This window comes from Chelonia mydas, chromosome 3 (assembly GCF_015237465.2).
Source record: "Chelonia mydas isolate rCheMyd1 chromosome 3, rCheMyd1.pri.v2, whole genome shotgun sequence".
NCBI lineage: Eukaryota > Metazoa > Chordata > Testudines > Cheloniidae > Chelonia > Chelonia mydas.
The window spans coordinates 121,528,976-121,549,387 of record NC_057851.1 but is presented as its reverse complement, the minus strand read 5'-3'; the positions used below and the strand labels follow the sequence as shown (position 1 = coordinate 121,549,387).

The 20,412-nt window shown below is 42.0% G+C and overlaps 1 protein-coding gene across 1 annotated transcript in view; it reads left to right on the top strand.

Moving 5' to 3' along the window:
- The window catches only part of PDE10A (phosphodiesterase 10A), a 572,670-nt gene that overhangs the window by 109,671 nt on the left and 442,587 nt on the right, over window positions 1-20,412 (top strand). The window lies entirely within an intron of this gene.

Here is a 20,412-nt window from a genome sequence, read left to right as displayed (position 1 = left end):
AAAGAGAGACACAATAAAACAGCATTGGATACTGTTCTGACAGAAGTCATGTCTTGCTTTCCCCCTCCTGCTTCATTTCATTACAATGATGTAGTTTGATTCATGAGCTTATTCTTATCTTGCTGCTGAGCTGGGTGACTCAGAGGATGGGCTTGATAAAGGTCTCATTAGCTGAGGTTAACGTCAGCACGTATCTTGCATGTGTGTGTTGTCCCCCACCGCACATTCAATACCTTGCAGTTATTTGAGTAGCAAGCGTCATTTAAGAGATACACGGTTGTGCCCCTGCCCCTGCCGTTGTTACTGTAAATGTGGGCTGATTTCCACAGATGCAGTTCAGAGTCACTGCACACTTCTGATTAAATCCCAAATAAGTGCTGGCTTAGACGTAAACTGAAACCTCCTCTACCATGAGAGGTGCTGTTGCTAACGTCATGACTCTTACCTTAGTACTACGATTAGCAGTTGCATGAGTAGGAGCATTGCCAGCAGATGGAGGGAAGTGATTATTCTCCTCTATTTGGCACTGGTGAGGCCACATCTGGAATATTGCATCCTGTTTTGGACCCTCCCACTACAGAAAGGGTGTGGACAAATTGGAGAGAGTCCAGCAGAGGGCAATGAAAATGATCAGGGGTCTGAGGCACATGACTTAAGAGGAGAGGCTGAGGGAACTGGGATTATTTAGTCTCCAGAAGAGAAGAGTGAGGGGGGATTTGATAACAGCCTTCAACTACTTGAAGGGGGGGTTCCAAAGAGGATGGAGCTAGGCTGTTCTTGGTGGTGGCAGATGACAGAGCAAGCAGCAATGGTCTGAAGTGGCAGTGGGGGAGGTCTAGGTTGGATATTAGGAAAATTTTTTTCACTAGGAGGGTGGTGAAACACTGGAATGCGTTACCTAGGGAGGTGATGGTTCCTTCCCTAGAAGTTCCTAGGTTCCTTCCCTAGAAGTTTTTAAGGTCAGGCTTAACAAAGCCCTGGCTGGGATGATTTAGTCGGGGATCGGTCCTGCTTTGAGCAGGGGGTTGGACTAGATGACCTCCTGAGGTCCCTTCCAACCCTGATATTCTATGATTCTAACACACTAGTTTAGTTAAGATAAAACAATAAGATAAGTTTATTAACTACAGAAAGATAGATTTGAAGTGATTACAAGTGATGAAGCATAAAAGTCTGGATTGGTTACAAAAGAAAATAAAAGGGTAAAACTCAAGCTAATATCTAACTTAACAAGCTAAGTGAACTTGAAAGCAAAAAGTTTTGTCTCCCCGTATGCTGCAGTAAATTTCACAGGCTGGGTCTCCTTTCAGCTTGGGACTCCTTCCACTTGCTTCAGCTCTTTTACTGTACATCTCTGCTCATGACATCAAGGAAGAGAGAGGTGAAGTGGAGACCACTGTCTCTCATATTTCTACCACTCTCCCCTCTTTGAGGGTTACCCCCAGCTGGGGTGCAGGTGACAAGTAGTCTCTTGTGGACGTGAGGATTGAACTGTCCCTGGGATGAAATGTAAATTCCTTGTTTACGCCTTCCCGTTGCTGGAGAATGGCTCCTTAAGCCAGTTTAACTCTTTAATGCCTGGTTGTGGTGCCAGTGAATCTTTATCTCTGAAAAACTGGTTTGGGCCTGCTTTTCTTAACCTTGGGGCATGTTATAACAATGTTATACAGTAGAATCTTGTAACTTTACATACAATACTGATACACATGTTTTAACAAAACAATAATATTCAGCAGATTATGATATTTCAAATGATAACTCACAAGGTATACGTTGTACAAAATTTATTTACAAAAATAAGTCTTGTAAAAGTGGTGACCATAATAATAAAAGGCTGCTTACCCAGGCATGTCACACAGTTCATTGAGAGACTGTGGCAAATGTCTTGAAATTACAGTGCATGTTTATCTGAAAAAGGAAAGATGAAAATATTTTTAATCTTACAAAAATAAAGTTTAAATAAATATTTCATTATGACCCTGCCCTCAATTTTCTGCAGATTCTGCCCCCACTTGCCCCAAACCAAACAAAAAAATATAATTTGCCTCGGGGATGGGGCGAGAATGTATGGAACTGTGCTCTTCTCAGCTGAAGAGGCATTTATTCCTCTTTTGACCATATAGTACAGAAGCTCTTTATTGTGAGAAAGCATCATACACTATATACAGTGGGCTCAATGTTTTTCTTTTACCTTTTTTATTTTAACCAACAGGAGAAGCTATGACTGGTTTGAACTTATAGGGAATACCAATAGGGTCAGTAATAATATCCATTTTGTAGGGTTTTTTAGAAAACCTTTTAAACCATACCCACTCTCCATCCTTGGAGGTTTTTAAGGCCCGGCTTTACGAAGCCCTGGCTGGGATGATTTAGTCGGTGTTGGTCCTGCTTTGAGCAGGGGATTGGACTAGATGACCTCCTGAGGTCTCTTCCAATCCTAATTTTCTATGATTCTGTGATACGGTAACAGTTCATTTTCAAGGGGAAATGGAAATATGGTGGGCTGGGAAGGACTGTTTTTTAATACACGTTGAAATGATATCGAGAGCAGCTAAAGAATGAGGGCAGTGATTAGTAGCACCTATCCACTAAAGACACCATTTCATACTTTCAGTGTCACAGCACGAGCTTCAAGGGGAACAAACATTTTGTTTGTAGAGAAAAGGATATTAGAGTGGAGCACAACAAAGGTTTAAATCTTCTAGTGGAAGAGAGAATTTTAGATAGTGTTTTAATTCTATTTCAAGTCTCTAAAGTTTGCTGATGCCGGCTCCTAGAGCTGGGAAGGAAAAAAGTAATGGTTGGTCATTCAGAAAGTTTTTTAAAAAAGGGGTGGGGGAGGAAGGGGAGCTGGAGTGGGAACAGCTGGATAGCCCTGGGAATTGGTGATGGAATAAGGATTCAGTTGCCCCTGGGTAGCAAAGTATTATTATTATTATTTTTAATATGGCCTAAATCAGCATTGGCTGAAAGTCAGTGTCATTCCAAAGCTGTTTGGTGGCCTGTATGAAATGTAGACAGTGGACACTGGGACCACTTTCCGGTCTCTTAAAGATGCTCCTTCCAGGCCAGCAGTGAGCATTTTAGAGGAATAGTGACAGGGGAAACTTGTACCTGGTTTGTGAATAAAGTCAAGTCTTCACTGCCCATGACTGACAATCCAACATTTCTTCCTAGGAGTAGGAAAAGGCTTGCAGGGAATATATGTTTGTACAAGACCCGGGTCTGTGCAGGAACTAGATGAGAAATGGGCCAGGCAGTAAAGGGTAACCTGTTTTAACAGTACATTGAGAGAAATAATATCACAGAGCGATCCAAAAAGAAGCAGGGCAAGAATACTGCAACGGTGATACAGAGCATGATTCAGCAACGCAGCAAGAAAGGCGACCTTTCCACTGTATATCATGAAGGCAAACAATACAGCAGTAAATAGGACTATGCAAAGATAAAGAGCAATGTCCAATTGACACTGCAGAAAAAATTTAATTTGGGCAGCAATGCAAGGAATGGGTAATTTCAGGCAGAGTATTAATCATTGGAGCTATGCAGCAGGGCATGAGTTCAGCAAGCCATTGTCCAAACAGCAGTCCAAATAAGCAGATATGTTAGTAATATAGTAAGTACAGCCAGAAATAAGTAAGAAAAGTAGGCCTATAGAGTAATTTATAATGAAATGAGATCACTGGGGTACCATACAAGAGGAGCACAGGTAAAGCTTCTGTAGCCAAGTATCAAAAACAAATATGGGCGATTTGTGAAGTATAAACAATATCATCACTAGTAGAACATCATAAAATGGAAACGGGAGGCAAATCCCGCCAAATGACATAGGATGGCAATGTGAGCAAGCATACAAACACAGCAGTATAGTTGTGTGCTAAAATCTGGGCCTCTACAATAGTTGACAGATCGATCAGGACAGAAATGATTCATTTGCTACTTGATGAGCAAACAGAACACTACTTGAATATTCTTCAACTGCATGGTGAGCCTATTAAAATATGAGGGATTCTGATGATTGTTTCCTTTGCTGTGATGCTGTGCTTCAGTCTTTCCTCTTGGATGTTTTCTCATCATCAGTAAGAACCGTATCAAATTCCGTGCTATCTAAAACTCACTCCTACAGTTTAAAAAAATGGAGGTAAGGGAAAATTGTCAGAGAATAACATACAAAAGATTTTTACTCCAGTTTGCTCCTGGGTAACAAGTAGAGCTGGTCAAAAAATGCTGAAATTTTCAGTGGAGGAAAATCCAACTTCTTGTTTAAAACAAAAAAAAAAGAAAATTGTTTTTGAGGAAAGCAACAAACGTTTTTCATAGAAATGTTTTGTTTTGTCAAAACCCCAATTTTCCTTCAAAGATTGTCAATCAGCCCTGGTAATGAACAGGTTTTAATCAGTATGGGGGGACATTTCCCCAACCGATGTTGCCACCTCTTGTGATTTTTATTGTGAGACTTGCATTATTTTTCTTAAAGCCCCACTGGAAACAAGAGCTTGCATGACAATGTCTTTCATTTTTTTTGAAATTACATTTCTCGTCCTCATGGTTGCCGAGAAAAGCTAGAAAATGTGAAGCAAGTGCATCTTAAAGGCTCAGACACCAGACGGCAAATTAATTTTTTTTCTTGTTTGAGTATGAATTGTATGTCAAGAACTCTGAAAAATGTTGTATAGGAATCATTGAATCTTTTCTTTCTGATAATGTGGAAACACTATAGTATATATCTATATCTACGTCTACATCTATATATTCTTCAAGTTGAAACAAAATGAATCAAAATGATAAAGTCCAAACTGAAACGTCTGGACCTTATTGGAACATTTCAGTTTTTCCCATCAAAAGTTTGTTGAACTGACATGTTTCAGAAGCAGAAAACTATTCCATCAAAAAAAAAAAAAGTGGCTAGCTCTCTGGTGGATTATATAGGAGGGAGGAGGTAATAGAAGTTAGATGTAGGAATAAGAGAAAGGACTGAAGTGTCAAAAGATTTCATTTCTTTTTTAAATTTAAGTAAAATCCATTTATCTGATTTCACAGCCCTGTTTTCTTTGCTTTTTGCTGTACATAATTTCCTTTCAGATACTACTTGCAATTTTTTGTGCTTCAGCTGAAGGAAGCAAGAACAAGAGATGGCTTCTTTGTTGTTAGTAAAAAGCCTGAAAATTCCTGTTCTCTGATTGCTTAATAGTGGCTGTCAGGCAAAGTATAGGGATTTGCGTGCTATGTGGTTATTGAGGAATATCATGAGCGATTATGCAAATCGAACACCCACAACCAATTGTAAGGCAGGGTATTGCATATCTGGAGAAAAACGAAGAAGTTGTGCATCAGTAACTCTACTGCCTCCCTGCAGTCTCATTGACCGAGACAATTGCATTTGTCCAATAATAAACTTGTAGTTATACTTTCTACTGGGTTTTGTTCTTTTGCGGCATATACTCTGATAACAAAACGGCTCTTTGACTGTTAAAAGTGAAACAGTTTTGGCTTAGTTCATAGGTTCAAATTCACACCAAGTTGTCAGTCACTAAACATTGGCTCTGCACGATGCAATTCTGGTCTGGATCCAAATTTCAAAAGCTGAAAGTTGTTTGAATCCAGGATTATGGCACAACCCATTGTAGGGACAGGTACTAGCTGCAAAGTTTGGATCAAGGTTCAGATTTCACAAAGGTCTTTCTTTCCACAAAGTTCAGAAATATTCAGCCCTGGTGGGTTTGGTTCAGATCCAGGTCTAGCAAGGAGCAGAAGTTATAGGCATCTGGTGCCTGTTTTGATGCCTTCTGTGAAATGAGTATACATTGGTGCAGCTCCTTGAGAGGTGTGCCCATCCCCAAAACCATCTCCCCCAGCTGGCATCCTTACTGGCAATTGCAGCAGAGAGGCAAGAGACTTGATGGGCATTGAGCCTGAACTACTGTCGTCATCATCATTATAAGTGGTCCCTGGAGGATCAGGATTGAGGCACTTGATACCAGACTAAGTGTTGTTTTTTTTTTAAATGTAGAGCTGCAGTTCTGTTACCCGGGCTATGGTACAAAAGAGAACTTCAGTCTTCAGAGCTGTCACCCACCACCTTCTACCGGTACTAAAAAACAAACAAACAAAAAAAGTTTTAAAAAGACATCCTGAGATACCCTTTCCCTAGCTGCATGGTGTGGATTTTGCAGTGAAAAGCACATATCTTTCCGAGCTGCCAGCCCATAATCCAAGTCTGGTACATTACACTCCTTTGAAAATCCATTAGATCGTCAGCCTGGGTAAAATTTTCTAATACATCTAAGTGACTTAGGAGCCTAAGTCCCATAGAAAGTTGTGACCTAGCCTCTTATGTGATTTATGTGCTTTGGAAAATGACTTGCACCTTTTTTCTGAGAATGTATTTTAATGCGTCATTACTAGTTACAGGAGTGTTTGTGTTTTTTGTACTTGGTCTTTGTGTGCGTTTCCTTTCTTATATCTGGTAAATATGCTAAAAATTCAGATTTTTCTTGGAAATAAACTTTTTGGTATAGTATCTGGATCTTTTTATCTCTTGCATAAGTGCTTCTGAAAGAGAAACCCCAATGAAAATCTGTGTCACTGGCTGCACTAATGCTTTTTTTGCCCTAATTCTCCCATCCACTTGCTTAGCCTTTTAACATTTGTCTAAGACTGGAGTTATCTGTGCTAGAGTGAAGGGCACTCCAATACAGAATATTGACTTTATCCCCACTTTTACCCACCAGTCCACAAGTCCTTCCATAGGTTCCTCACATATAGCTCTGTGGGCTGGGAGGAGGCTGGGCCCAGGGGTAGGAGGGCTGGGTTGAGGTTATGACCACTATCAGGGCTGGATTACCCAACAGGCAGACTAAGCACGTACTTAGGGCACCAGCAAAGCAGGGGGCACAAAAAAAATGAGATTTTTTTTTGAAAAAATTTGATATTTGATATTTTTAAAAAAGCATCAAAGTAGTCGTCATGGGAAAAATCAGAACTTTGTTAGACTTCCTTACACTCCACTACACACACTTCCCCATTTTTCTGTTCTCTGTTTATTACTTATCCCCACCTAAACCAGGGGGGTTTCCTACTAACGTAGATCGAAATAATGTGAGGAAATCAGATCCTGTCATGTATTGCAATAAATTTATGTTTTATTATTGATATATTCTTCTGAGTTATACGTGCTTGATTTTTTTTATATATATAGATATAAAATACACACACATAAAATAGTGTACACTGTGTAATTTGTTGTTTTTTTTAAGGTCAGATAACTGAGATAAGGGGCAGGATGAAACATAACCAACTGAGTGGAGCACAGAAACGTAAACTGGTGGAAGAAAAGAAAACTAGTGAAATTTTGCAAAATCTTCCAAAGCTGACATCATTTTTCAAAGCAAATCCATCAGAAGCAATGTCTTCTCTCAGTGGCACAGACATCGTTCCAAAACCTGTAGGTGTTTCAGAGACTGACCCTTCTGGAATGGTGTTTGTTTCATCAATAGAAGAACATGTGGATGTGTCAGAGACTGTAACTGATCATCCTACTCCTGCTGGTAAAACAGGCACGAAAACAAATGGTGAGAAATACACTTGAGAATGGCTACTGTATTCACCATCAACAGGTTCTGGGTACTGTTTTGTTTGCAAACTTTTTGCATATAAACCTTCAATGTCCCGGTTTGCTGCAGATGGATTTAGTGACTGGCGGAATACTGTTTTAACTGAACAACATGAAAATAGCACTACTCACAGAGATTCAATGTTGACATATTTAAATCGAAGACAGGGCTTTGGATTGACACAAAAATTGGAAGAACAAATTAAAGGGGAGCATGAATACTGGCAACATGTCTTGCAGCGTGTTATAGCTGTTGTTCAAACATTACCTGAACGTGGTCTGCCTTTCAAATGACACATTTGGATCATTGCAGAATGGAAATTTCTTGGGACTGTTGGAGCTTGTGGCTCAGTTTGACCCATTTTTAGCAGGCCATATCTCAAAATATGGGAATGCTGGCAAAGGTAACCCATCATACTTATCCAAGACAATATGTGATGAATTCATTGGTCTGAGTGACAAAGTTCGTTCAGCTATTATGGATGAAATAAGTACTGCTGGCTACTTCAGTTTATCTGTCGACTCTACACCTGATCTTTCACATATTGATCAATTGAGTATTGTACTAAGATGTGTGTCTCCCACCGATGGAAAACCAGATGAATGATTTATAACATTCCTCAATTTGAAAAGCCACACTGGTGAAGAAATGGCAAATCAAGTACTGCATTATCTGTGCCAAGTTTGCAAAGTAGATTTCTCAAAGCGCAGGGGTCAATCTTATGACAACGCTGCCAACATGTCAGGGCGTTATCAAGGAATGCAGAAGAAGCTTTTAGAACAGAACAAATATGCCATATTCATACCATGTGCTGCACACTCTCTCTCAATCTTGTTGGCCGCAGTGCTGTTGATTGTTGTCCGGTGGCAGTAAGTTTTTTCTCAACAGTCCAGTTACTTTATACATTTTTCTCTGCCTCAACACACCGATGGGCAGTTCTTAAAACATATTTGGGCAATGATCATGTGTTGAAATATCTTTCTAATACTCGCACATCAGTAGCAACAAGTGCAATTCTGGAGTCCAACTCAAAGACTGTGGATGCATTAGAAAGTATAGCTGAAGACTAATCACAAAAGGGAGAAACTATACGAGAGGCAGAAAACATTGCAAACAAGATGCAAGAACTAGGGTTTGTATTCATGTTGACCATGTGGAATGAAATTTTACAACACTTTTACCACACAAGTCAAGCTCTCCAAGAAAAAGAATTGGATTTGAAAACATGTGCAGACCTCTGTCAATCATTAGCAGACCACTTACACACTTTGAGGAATGATTTTGAAAGATTTGAAGACGTATCAAAAGATATCGTGCCTGATACTAACTACAAAGAAGCCCAGTCCCGCAAGCGAATCAGGAAAAAACAAGCAAATGAGATAGCAGTGCAACAGAAACAGCATTGAATCCTGGAGACAAATTTTGCGTATCTACTTACTACGCTATAATTGATACACTTGAAGCTCATATGAAGAGGAGAGGTGAAGTGTACAAAGAAGTATCAAGTAGATTTTCTTTTCTAAACGATATGGACTTATCTGACGAACAATATTCACAAGGTTCCCAAAAGCAAGTTGACTCATACCCTGTTGACTTGAACATGAATCTCTGTGGAGAAGTACGGCAGTTCCACTGTTATAGGCACGCAAAGTTTAATGGAACAGGAAAAATGAAATTCAGTCACATTGATCTTCATGACACAATATTGAAAGATGGAATACAACGTGTATTTCCAAATGTAGAGATTGCACTATGTATTTTTCTAACATTGATGATTACTAACTGCTCTGCAGAATGCGCTTTTTCTCCGCTGAAAAGAATAAAAAACCCTCAGAGAACAACAGTGTGTCAGGACAGACTTGATTCACTTTCCCTATTGTGTATGGAAGCGGACATGCTTTGTCTAGTCAGCTTCGATGAACTTATCCAGAATTTTGCAATCAGAAAATCTAGAAAGAAGCTATTTTAATTTCAGCATACAAGTAAGTTTTGTGTCATTTCGAAAAATAAAATTTTATTTTACGGTATAGTATTGTTTTTATTTTGAATTACATATCGGGGGGGACCATAATCTTTTCAGTGCTTAGGACCTCTAAAGGTCTTAATCTGGCCCTGACCACTATTCAAGACAGTTTACTCCCTGTGTAAGCTAATGTGGATCCGGACGGCCTTATCTTTTATCCATTCCCCATCCATTGAATAAACCTCTTGGGGATTACGGGCAGCAACCAGCAGAAAGTGATTGGAATCCTATACAGGAAGCAGTGCAGAGGGACAGGATCTCTACAGTTGTCCTGAGGCCTTTGTGGATCTTCGGATGTCCATGATTTGGAGGTGAACAACAAACTTCTCCATCCTCCCCAATGGAATAAGTAGGAGAAAATGCTGTAAGTCAAAAGGAGAGTTTCCTGACACCAGCCAGTTTTCCCCAGATGGGGACAATGTAACCCCTAATTAGGTAACTGTTTGTTTGTTATCTTTATAGGAACAAAATCAAAAAGGACATTTGTGGTACAGAAATGCCCGATGCAACACAATCTGCTGCAATTAACTGGTACAGTATATAACCATTTAATACCCAAAGTTCATTAATGTGTAAACCGTTAATATGTAATAACATGCCAAAATACTTTTGAATTTCAATTCTAAACCATGGTAGGTAGCCACCTTCATACTAACCTGTCAGAATGCAGTCTCCGAGCATTTGTAAACCGTGTTCCTCAATGAAAGCTTGCTAATCATTTTTAAATGTAATTATATTCTGAAAACATGCTTTCCAATGGGATCTGTTTGAATAGTACTCACTCAATACAAAATTGGGCCAATTTTGGACTGATGTCTTTACAAATCATTTGTGAACTACTTCTGGTATCTGCAGATATACTTGGCTTTCAAAATACTTGATGACTGTTGCAAGCAAATAAATAAATAAAAAACGAGTAGCCTTGAGATAATGAGTGAAATAGACTGTGTTGATATTTTGTATTGGTCCCTGTAATTTTTCTATCCCCTTACCCCTTACTTTCCTGCACTGTTGCTAAGAGCGACACTCACGCTCTCCCTCTGAGAGAGAGAACAGTGAACACTCAATACAGTAACATTCAAGAGTCACAGGCTCCCTCTCTAGCTCCCCTACTCCCACGCTGGTATGTGACACACAGCAAGTATATATAAAGACAAGAGGTGGGGCAAATCTATGTACGAGGCATCAAATACATGTATTCAAGCAAGTTAATCTAGAACACCTCTAAAGCTTTGCACATTTGTGAATTCTCACAGACTTGAATATATTTGAACTCAGTCAGAGGCTTAGTATTAGCAAAAGATGCTTCATTCCCCTTCCCCCTGCATCTGAAAACCAGGCTTGTGTATTTTCTGCATCTTACATAGTTGCCTATAATGAGATTTTGTAATTATCTGACAATTTTGTTGCTGCCTGAAGAATAAATTTGCCTTTTCAGGGCTAACAATAGTAAAAACTTGCTTGTCAACACAACGAGGTATGACTTTGAATATGAATATACACAGGGAGCAAGTATGGTACATTTAATATTTTTACATAGCCACCTTTTGGACCATAACTTAACTATAAAATCTACAAAGAACTAGTTTGAATCTGTGTGATCAAGTGGTTGGGTTGACAGAAGTTAGTAAAGGTAATGTATATCATTTGTAGTAGTCTGATGCATGGAGCTTCAAAAATGCTGCTTTCAGTGGCGAAGTGTAAATGCCTTAAATTAGGTTTTCTGAATTTTCAACAAATGTAAGCTAAGTGTAATAGATGTGAACACTTTCTTCCTGTTCAAGACCACATACTGCATGAGAATCCACTTTAAATGTGTGATCGTGATTCATACATCCTGTTAGGATATAGATATTCAGGTCTGTCTGTAAAGGCCTATACTCTAAGAATTTAGGTGTATTCTTACCACTTAGCTAGTTATAGAGGTATAAAAGAAAGAATCAATATCACTGTCTGCCGGTGTAAGGTCCTTCTCTTACTGTGACAGTCTGAGGCCCTGTGCTTAGGCTACGGCCTTTGGCTAAGCAGCAGAGGCAGCCATAAGCTGGGAAGCGAATGGTCAGATCCTCACATTCCAAACTAGTCACATTGAAATAAGATGCTATTGGGCAGTTAGGAATATAGTCCTGTCCTGACAATGCCTATTGCCTCCAGAGAAAGGGAAGTGCCTAGAAGATGTAAAAGGAAACTTAGTTTGATAGCATCCTGTCTGGCAAGAACTCACTTATCAATAGCTAGGATGTGAAATCCTCATTTCTTTGTTGTTCTATCACTGTAGTCCCCATTTCCCTATTGTTTGTCTGTATAATCTCTGTCTGGTTCTGTGATTATTTCTGTCCGCTGTATAATTAATTTTGCTGGGTGTAAACTAATTAAGGTGGTGGGATATAATTGGTTAAATATTAATGTTACAATATGTTAGGATTGGTTAGTTACATTTCAGTAAAATGATTGGTTAAAGTATAGCTAAGCAGAACTCAAGTTTTACTATATAGTCTGCAGTCAATCAGGAAGTGTGTGGGTGGGGGAAATGGGAACAGGGAATGGGGGTGGGGAAATTGGAATCATGTTTTGCTAAGGGGGGAAATGGGAACAGGGACACAGGTAAGGCTCTGTGGTGTCAGAGCTGGGAAAGGGGACACTAAGGAAGGAAACTGGAATCATACTTGCTGGAAGTTCACCCCAATAAACATTGAATTGTTTGCACCTTTGGACTTCGGGTATTGTTGCTCTCTATTCATGCGAGTAGGACCAGGGAAGTAAGGGTATGTCTACACTATGAAATTAGGTCGAATTTATAGAAGTCGGTTTTGTAGAAAGCGGTTTTATACAGTTGATTGTGTGTGTCCCCACACAAATGCTCTAAGTGCATGTAGTCGGTGGAGTGTGTCCACAGTACTGAGGCAACCATCGACTTCTGGAGCATTGCACTGTGGGTAGCTATCCCACAGTTCCCGCAATCTCCGCCGCCCATTTGAATTCTGGGTAGAAATCCCAGTGCCTGATGGGGCTAAAACATTGTTGCGGGTAGTTCTGGGTACATATCATCAGACCCGCCCCCTTCCCTCCCTCCTTCTGTGAAAGCAAGGGTAGACAATCATTTTGCGCCTTTTTTCTTGAGTTACCTGTGCAGATGCCATACCACGGCAAGCATGGAGCCCACTCAGCTAACCGTCACTGTATGTCTCCTGGGTGCTGGCAGACGTGGTACTGCATTGCTACACAGCAGCAGTTTATTGCCTTTTGGCAGCAGACAGTGCAGTATGACCGGTAGCCGTCATTGGCATAGTCCTGGGTGCTCCTTTAACCGATCTCGATGAGGTCAGGGGCGCCTAGGCAAACATGGGAGTGACTCAGCCAGGTCATTTCCCTTTTAAGTTTCGTCTCATGGCGATTGAGTTCTACCGGCAGTGCACTGTCTTTTAATCAGCAGCCACCAGAAGATGATGGCCAGCAGTCATACTGCACCGTCTTCTGCCGAGCACCCAGGAGATGACGATGGCTAGCGGTCTTACTGCACAGTCTGCTGCCAGCAAGATATATAAAGATAGATGAAGTGGCTCAAAACAAGAAATAGACCAGATTTGTTTTGTATTCATTTTCTCCTCCCTCCCTTCGTGAAATCAACGGCCTGCTAAACCCAGTTTTGAGTTCTGTCCTTGAGGTTTTGAGTTCTATCTTTGAGGGGGCCATTCAGTTTCTCGCAAAGCCACCCCCTTTGTTGATTTTATTTCCCTGTAAGCCAACCCTGTAAGCCATGTCATCAGTCGCCCCTCCTCTGTCAGGGCAATGGCAGACAATCGTTCCATGCCTTTTTTCTGTGCAGACACCATACCACGGCAAGCATGGAGCCCGCTCAGATCACTTTGGCAATTAGGAGCACATTAAACACCAGGGAAGTAAGGGTATGCATTACCACACGCATTGTCCAGCAGTATATGCAGCACCAGAACCTGGCAAAGCGAAACCGGGCGAGTAGGCAACGTCAGCGTGGTGATAAGAGTGATGAGGACATGGACACAGACTTCTCTCAAAGCACGGGCCCTGGCAATATGGGCATCATGGTGCTAATGGGGCAGGTTCATGAGGTGGAACGCCGATTCTGGGCTCGGGAAACAAGCACAGACTGGTGGGACCGCATAGTGTTGCAGGTCTGGGACGATTCCCAGTGGCTGCGAAACTTTCGCATGCGTAAGGGCACTTTCATGGAACTTTGTGACTTGCTTTCCCCTGCCCTGAGGCGCAATAATACCAAGATGAGAGCAGCCCTCACAGTTGAGAAGCGAGTGGCAATAGCTCTGTGGAAGCTTGCAACGCCAGACAGCTACCGGTCAGTCGGGAATCAATTTGGAGTGGGCAAATCTACTGTGGGGGCTGCTGTGATGCAAGTAGCCAACGCAATCAAAGATCTGCTGATATCAAGGGTAGTGACCCTGGGAAATGTGCAGGTCATAGTGGATGGCTTTGCTGCAATGGGATTCCCTAACTATGATGGGGCCATAGACGGAACCCATATCCCTATCTTGGCACCGGAGCACCAAGCCGGCGAGTACATAAACCGCAAGGGGTACTTTTCAATAGTGCTGCAAGCACTGATGGATCACAAGGGACGTTTCACCAACGTCAAAGTGGGATGGCCGGGAAAGGTACATGACGCTCGCATCTTCGGGAACTTTGGTCTGTTTCAAAAGCTGCAGGAAGGGACTTTATTCCCAGACCAGAAAATAACTGTTGGGGATGTTGAAATGCCTATATGTATCCTTGGGGACCCAGCCTACCCCTTAATGCCATGGCTCATGAAGCCATACACAGGCAGTCTGGACAGTAGTCAAGAGCTGTTCAGCTACAGGCTGAGCAAGTGCAGAATGGTGGTAGAATGTGTGTTTGGATGTTTAAAAGCGCGCTGGTGCAGTTTACTGACTCAGTTAGACCTCAGCAAAACCAATATTCCCACTGTTATTACTGCTTGCTGTGCACTCCATAATATCTGTGAGAGTAAGGGGGAGACGTTTATGGTGGGCTGGGAGGTTGAGGCAGATTGCCTGGCTGCTGGTTACGCACAGCCAGACACCAGAGCGGTTAGAAGAGCACAGGAGGGCGCAGTGCGCATTAGAGAAGTTTTGAAAACCAGTTTCATGACTGGCCAGGCTATGGTGTGAAAGTTCTCTTTGTTTCTCCTTGATGAAACCCCCCGCCCCTTGGTTCACTCTACTTCCTTGTAAGCTAACCACCCTCCCCTCCTCCCTTTGATCACTGCTTGCAGAGGCAATAAAGTCATTGTTGCTTCACATTCATGCATTCTTTATTAATTCATCACACAAATAGGGGGATAACTACCAAGGTAGCCCAGGAGGAGTGGTGGAGGAAAGAAGCACCAGGAGGGGTGGTGGAGGAGGGAAGGACAAGGCCACACAGCACTTTAAAAGTTTAAAACTTTAAAACTTATTGAATGCCAGCCTTCTGTTGCTTAGGCAATCCTCGGGTGGAGTGGCTGGGTGGCCGGAGGCCCCCCACTGCGTTCTTGGGTGTCTGGGTGAGGAGGCTATGGAACTTGGGGAGGAGGGCGGTTGGTTACACAGGGGCTGTAGCGGCGGTCTGTGCTCCTGCTGCCTTTCCTTCAGCTCAACCATACACTGGAACATGTTAGTTTGATCCTCCAGCAGCCTCAGCATTGAATCCTGCCTCCTCTCATCATGCTGCCGCCACCTTTCAGCTTCAGCCCTCTCTTCAGCCCGCCACTTACTCTCTTCAGCCTGCCACCTCTCCTCCTGGTCATTTTGTGCTTTCCTTCACTCTGACATTGTCTACCTCCATGCATTCGTCTGTGCTCTGTCAGTGTGGGAGGACAGCATGAGCTCAGAGAACATTTCATCGCGAGTGCGTTTTTTTCGCCTTCTTATCTTCGCTAGCCTCTGGGAAGGAGAAGATCCTGTGATCCTTGAAACACATGCAGCTGGTGGAGGAAAAAAAAAGGGACAGTGGTATTTAAAAAGACACATTTTATAGAACAATGGGTACACTCTTTCACGGTAAACCTTGCTCTTAACATTACATACATAGCACATGTGCTTTCATTCCAAGGTTGCATTTTGCCTCCCCCCACCACGTGGCTAGCCCCTCCCACCTCCCCGTGGCTAACATCGGGGAACATTTCTGTTCAGCCACAGGCAAACAACCCAGCAGGAACAACCACCTCTGAATGTCCCCTTAAGAAAAGCCCCCTATTTCAACCAGGTAACCATGAATGATAGCACTCTCCTGAGGATAACACAGAGAGATAAAGAACGGATGTTGTTTGAACGCCAGCAAACATATACTGCAATGCTTTGTTCTACAACGATTCCTGAGTACGTGCTACTGGCCTGAAGTGGTAAAGTGTTCTACCATGGTGGACAGAATAAGGCTGCCCTCCTCAGAAACCTTTTGCAAGGTTTGCTCCAGGAGAGCCGTGAATGCCAGGGCAAATTAATCATTAAACATGCTTGCTTTTAAACCATGTATAGTATTTTAAAAGGTACACTCACCAGAGGTCCCTTCTCCGCCTGGCGGGTCCAGGAGACAGCCTTGGGTGGGTTCGGGGGGTACTGGCTCCAGGTCCAGGGTGAGAAACAGTTCCTGGCTGTTGGGAAAACCAGTTTCTCTGCTTGCATGCTGTGAGCTATCTACAATCTCATCATCATCATCTTCCTCGTCCCCAAAACCTGCTTCCGTGTTGCCTCCATCTCCACTGAAGGAGTCAAACAACACGGCTAGGGTAGTGGTGGCTGAACCCCTTAAAATGGCATGCAGCTCATCATAGAAGTGGCATGTTTTGGGCTCTGACCCAGAGCAGCCGTTCGCCTCTCTGGTTTTCTGGTAGGCTTGCCTCAGCTCCTTAAGTTTCACGCGGCACTGCTCGGGTCCCTGTTATGGCCTCTGTCCTTCATGCCCTGGGAGATTTTGACAAAGGTTTTGGCATTTCGAAAACTGGAACGTAGTTCTGATAGCACGGATTCCTCTCCCCATACAGCGATCAAATTCCGTACCTCCCGTTTGGTCCATGCTGGAGCTCTTTTGCGATTCTGGGACTCCATCATGGTCACCTCTGCTGATGAGCTCTGCGCTCACCTGCAGCTTGCCACGCTGGCCAAACAGGAAATTGAAATTCAAAAGTTCGTGGGCCTTTTCCTGTCTACCTGGCCAGTGCATCTGAGTTGAGAGTGTTGTCCAGAGCGGTCACAATGGAGCAGGGTGCAGGGTTAAATTGATTTAATGCTGCTAAATTCGACCTCAACTCCTAGTGTAGACCAGGGCTAAGTGGGTGAAGGAATAAGGGCCCTAACGCATCCTTTCAATCCCAAGGACTTTCTGCAGGAAAAAGCCGGATATACTTACTAGTTTGATTTCTCCATTTCCACATCATGCCAGCTTTTGGGATCTAGAGAATCAAAATCCTCTCTTCTCCAGTTTCTAATTCTTACATCTGAATTAGTCATTCCAACTTCAGCTATCTCCCAAACAGTTTCATCATCTTTTCTTTTTCACCTAGCAGTAACAATACTGGCATTATTAATTTTAAACTGTAATTCCAAAAGAAAAGATCCAAGTGTCCTTCTAGTGGACATGTTTTATCACCACTACAGTTTCTCTATTGTCTTCCAGTAAAAGTAGTTGATTATATTGCTTACATTCAAAGCTCTTCATGGTCTTTTTGCAGCTTCTCTCGTGTAGCCTAATGCATGATATTGGTTGTCGTTTTCAGTCTTCTGTTAATAATATAGCTTTTCTGAGATCTCACTGATAGGACCTGAGGTAGCTAGGCTCTTCCTTTGAAATTGTTTCTCTGAGGATGCTAGATTTAGGAATACATAGACATTTCATTGGTCGTTGAGGAAAGTGTACATTTTATTTTAAAGTGTGCTGTTGCTTAGCGCCTGTATTTTACTGTTTTGGAATGGAGTGCTTTGACCCTCTAGGGAGGGCTCTCCTTCACTCTGTTCTTACACTGCCGTATGTTAAGCATCATTTAGGAATTATTGCCATTTTAAAAAGATTTAAATGGATCATGTGGCAATAGACTATCTTCTTTTATAAATGCAGAAACTCCTGTTGCAGAATTTGACCATCACCCAACCAGTACCAGTGCTGACTATTCCATATCCACATCAGAGTGGGCTTGAATGTATTTAATCCTAGCCTAACCATTTCATGAGCACTGTTGATTTTTAGTAGTCTCCTCACTGGTACCATGGCCTCTTTGGTCTCCTCTTCCAAACAGGATGTCAGTCTTTTCATTGGTAGCTATTGGAGGGGCCTCTGGACTTTGACTTGTATTTTGGTAGTCTCTGGAGCTTGAAGGATGCTATGTGATTTTAAACATGAGTTGCAGGAGGTGAAATGGATGAGCTGGAAACTGAGGAGAAGATGGCTCATGAGTTACCCGGAGTGTGAATATTTTTGTACAGGGAGCTTATTCAAATATGCACAAGTGTTGTGAATGAAGCCCAGAATTACTTGTCCTCAGCTGTAGACCCCCACAGGAAGCAGATGAGCTTGTGGTTTGGATGCTAATATTTCTGTAACAAATAATTGCACTGATGACACTTGAACAGTTTTACCTGTAAATTTAATCTAAAAAATCATAAATCCCTGTCTTTTTCTAATAATACCTCATGATTAAAATGAAAAAACCCTTGAAAAATCAAGTGTACTTTTCCCTATTTATACTGTTTACTTTGTTTTTCTCTCAGCTTTGACTTTGAGAATCCAACAGTCCATTTCAATTTCTTCTCATGCATTAGCACATGTGTTTTGGATGTCTGATTACAGGGGAATGTTTAATTCATTGGTTTCACTATGGTTTTTATTAATACTTTCCTGTAAAACCCCTTTTCTTTTGCTTTCTGTCAAAAATCTCATTTTTGGTTTAAACCTGTTCAGTGTCTCCTTAAAAAACTACTGTCCAGATCTGCCCAATGGCATGGAGCTGAGTGCAAATATACTACTGCTTTCAGAGTGGCTGCCCAGTGGCATAATGTGAAACTGGATGATAAGATCTCTTTTTAATTTGATGACAACACAGTCCATATTAGGTGCTCATGTCTCTTTCTGAGCACATATTTGTTGAAAGAGGTTAATTGAGACTTTCAAGAAGGGATACTGTATGAAGAGGTAACTTGCTAATGTGTGTAAACAATTAGATCATTTTGCCAATCTAATTATCTGGATGTTTTCTTCATCTAATCTAATGGCCCCTCCATCCTGACATTCTTCTGAAATTCTTCAGTGAACATAACAATAAATTCTCTTGAGAGCAAGGTAATGTTGGTGGAACAGAACTAAACCTGGCGGAGGCATGCTGTAACCAGCTCTACCTTTGAGGATTGTTTAAGTATCATAGAGAGGAACAAATGAATGGAAGTTCATTTGGAGGGGGACTCCAATTTCTAGAATATTTACTTTTCTAATTAAAAATATATAACCACTATATTGCATTAAAGTGGTGTCTGCAAACTAGTGAATATATTAAGGGTTCATTTGCATAAGGATAATTGATTTCAATAGTCCATGAACAGGACTGCTCATCTGGCTGGTCAATGCTCATGTGTATGAGTGCAATCATGCATTTGGATGTTTCCTCTAGTGATGGTGGAGCCTTACCTAAATTGTCTATTATGGACAATCTTTGTGCTATGTGTTTACACAGAGCCTACCACAATGGTGCCCCAAACCCTGATTGGAGCTCCTATGTGCTACCACAATACAGAGAGAGGCTTGTACTGCACTCATCATTGGGATCTTCAGATATAAGGTTTTAGGTCTATTCCTTTTTCTCTCAAAAATTAAAGGAAAAGGGGCTGGTAACACTAATCTTTAGTTGGAAGGATAGACCTCCTGTTGTACAAACGGTCTTCCTCCAAGTGACATTTCTGCTTTATTTAAAGCCCCACACAAGAATCCTCCTTGTTAGGCCTGCCTCCATTCCAAAAGTTGGTCCAAGCAGGATCCCAAAGAGCGAGCTGCCTCTGATTCATTCCTGGGGACCCTCCATTTCCCCCATAAACTTTAGCCCTTCTGCTCCTTCTCTTGATGGCTTCAGATGCAACACAGTCTGTGGGTAACACCATTGTGGTTCCCATGCTTTTGCCAGCAGAAAGCACTAGCAAGCAGTGTAGCCAGCTGAGCTCTTTTTCTACTTCCCAGAGTGCCGTTAAATCTTCCTTTTTTTGCCTGCATTCTTCTTATCTCCTAATTTCTCTATCCCAGAGAGCATAGAAAGCCAAACCTGAAACTGTCAGAGTACATGGCATCAAATCTCTGGGACAGAGCAGAATCTTAGAATGGAAGAGGAAATGTGCAAAAGTTGTGGGGATGGGATTTGGGATTGGAGGAGTTTATATACACACTAATTTCTGGTTTAGTTGCTAGTCAGCAGCAATCCCTGTGTGGATCTGTGGCGTTCCTGCTGATCAGGAGAAACTATTATTGCTAGTTTGATGTTTCTATCACTAGGGGGAAACTAGTCCAGTTCACCTCTCTCAGGCTGGAGTGTGCGGGAGGAAGTAGGAGAGGGGCTCTATACAGAAGATTGGTATGGCTCTGGGGGGAGAGTGTCACCTTGTAAATATTTCAGATGTACTAGGTAGACATTCCTAGGGGAGAAGAAATGGCCTATTGGAGAGGACACTGAAGTGTGACTCAATACCTGGGTTCAGTACCCACCTCTGCTACAGGCTTCCTGTATGACCATGGGCACATCACTTAATCTTCTCGGTCTCAGTTCCCCATCTGTAAAAT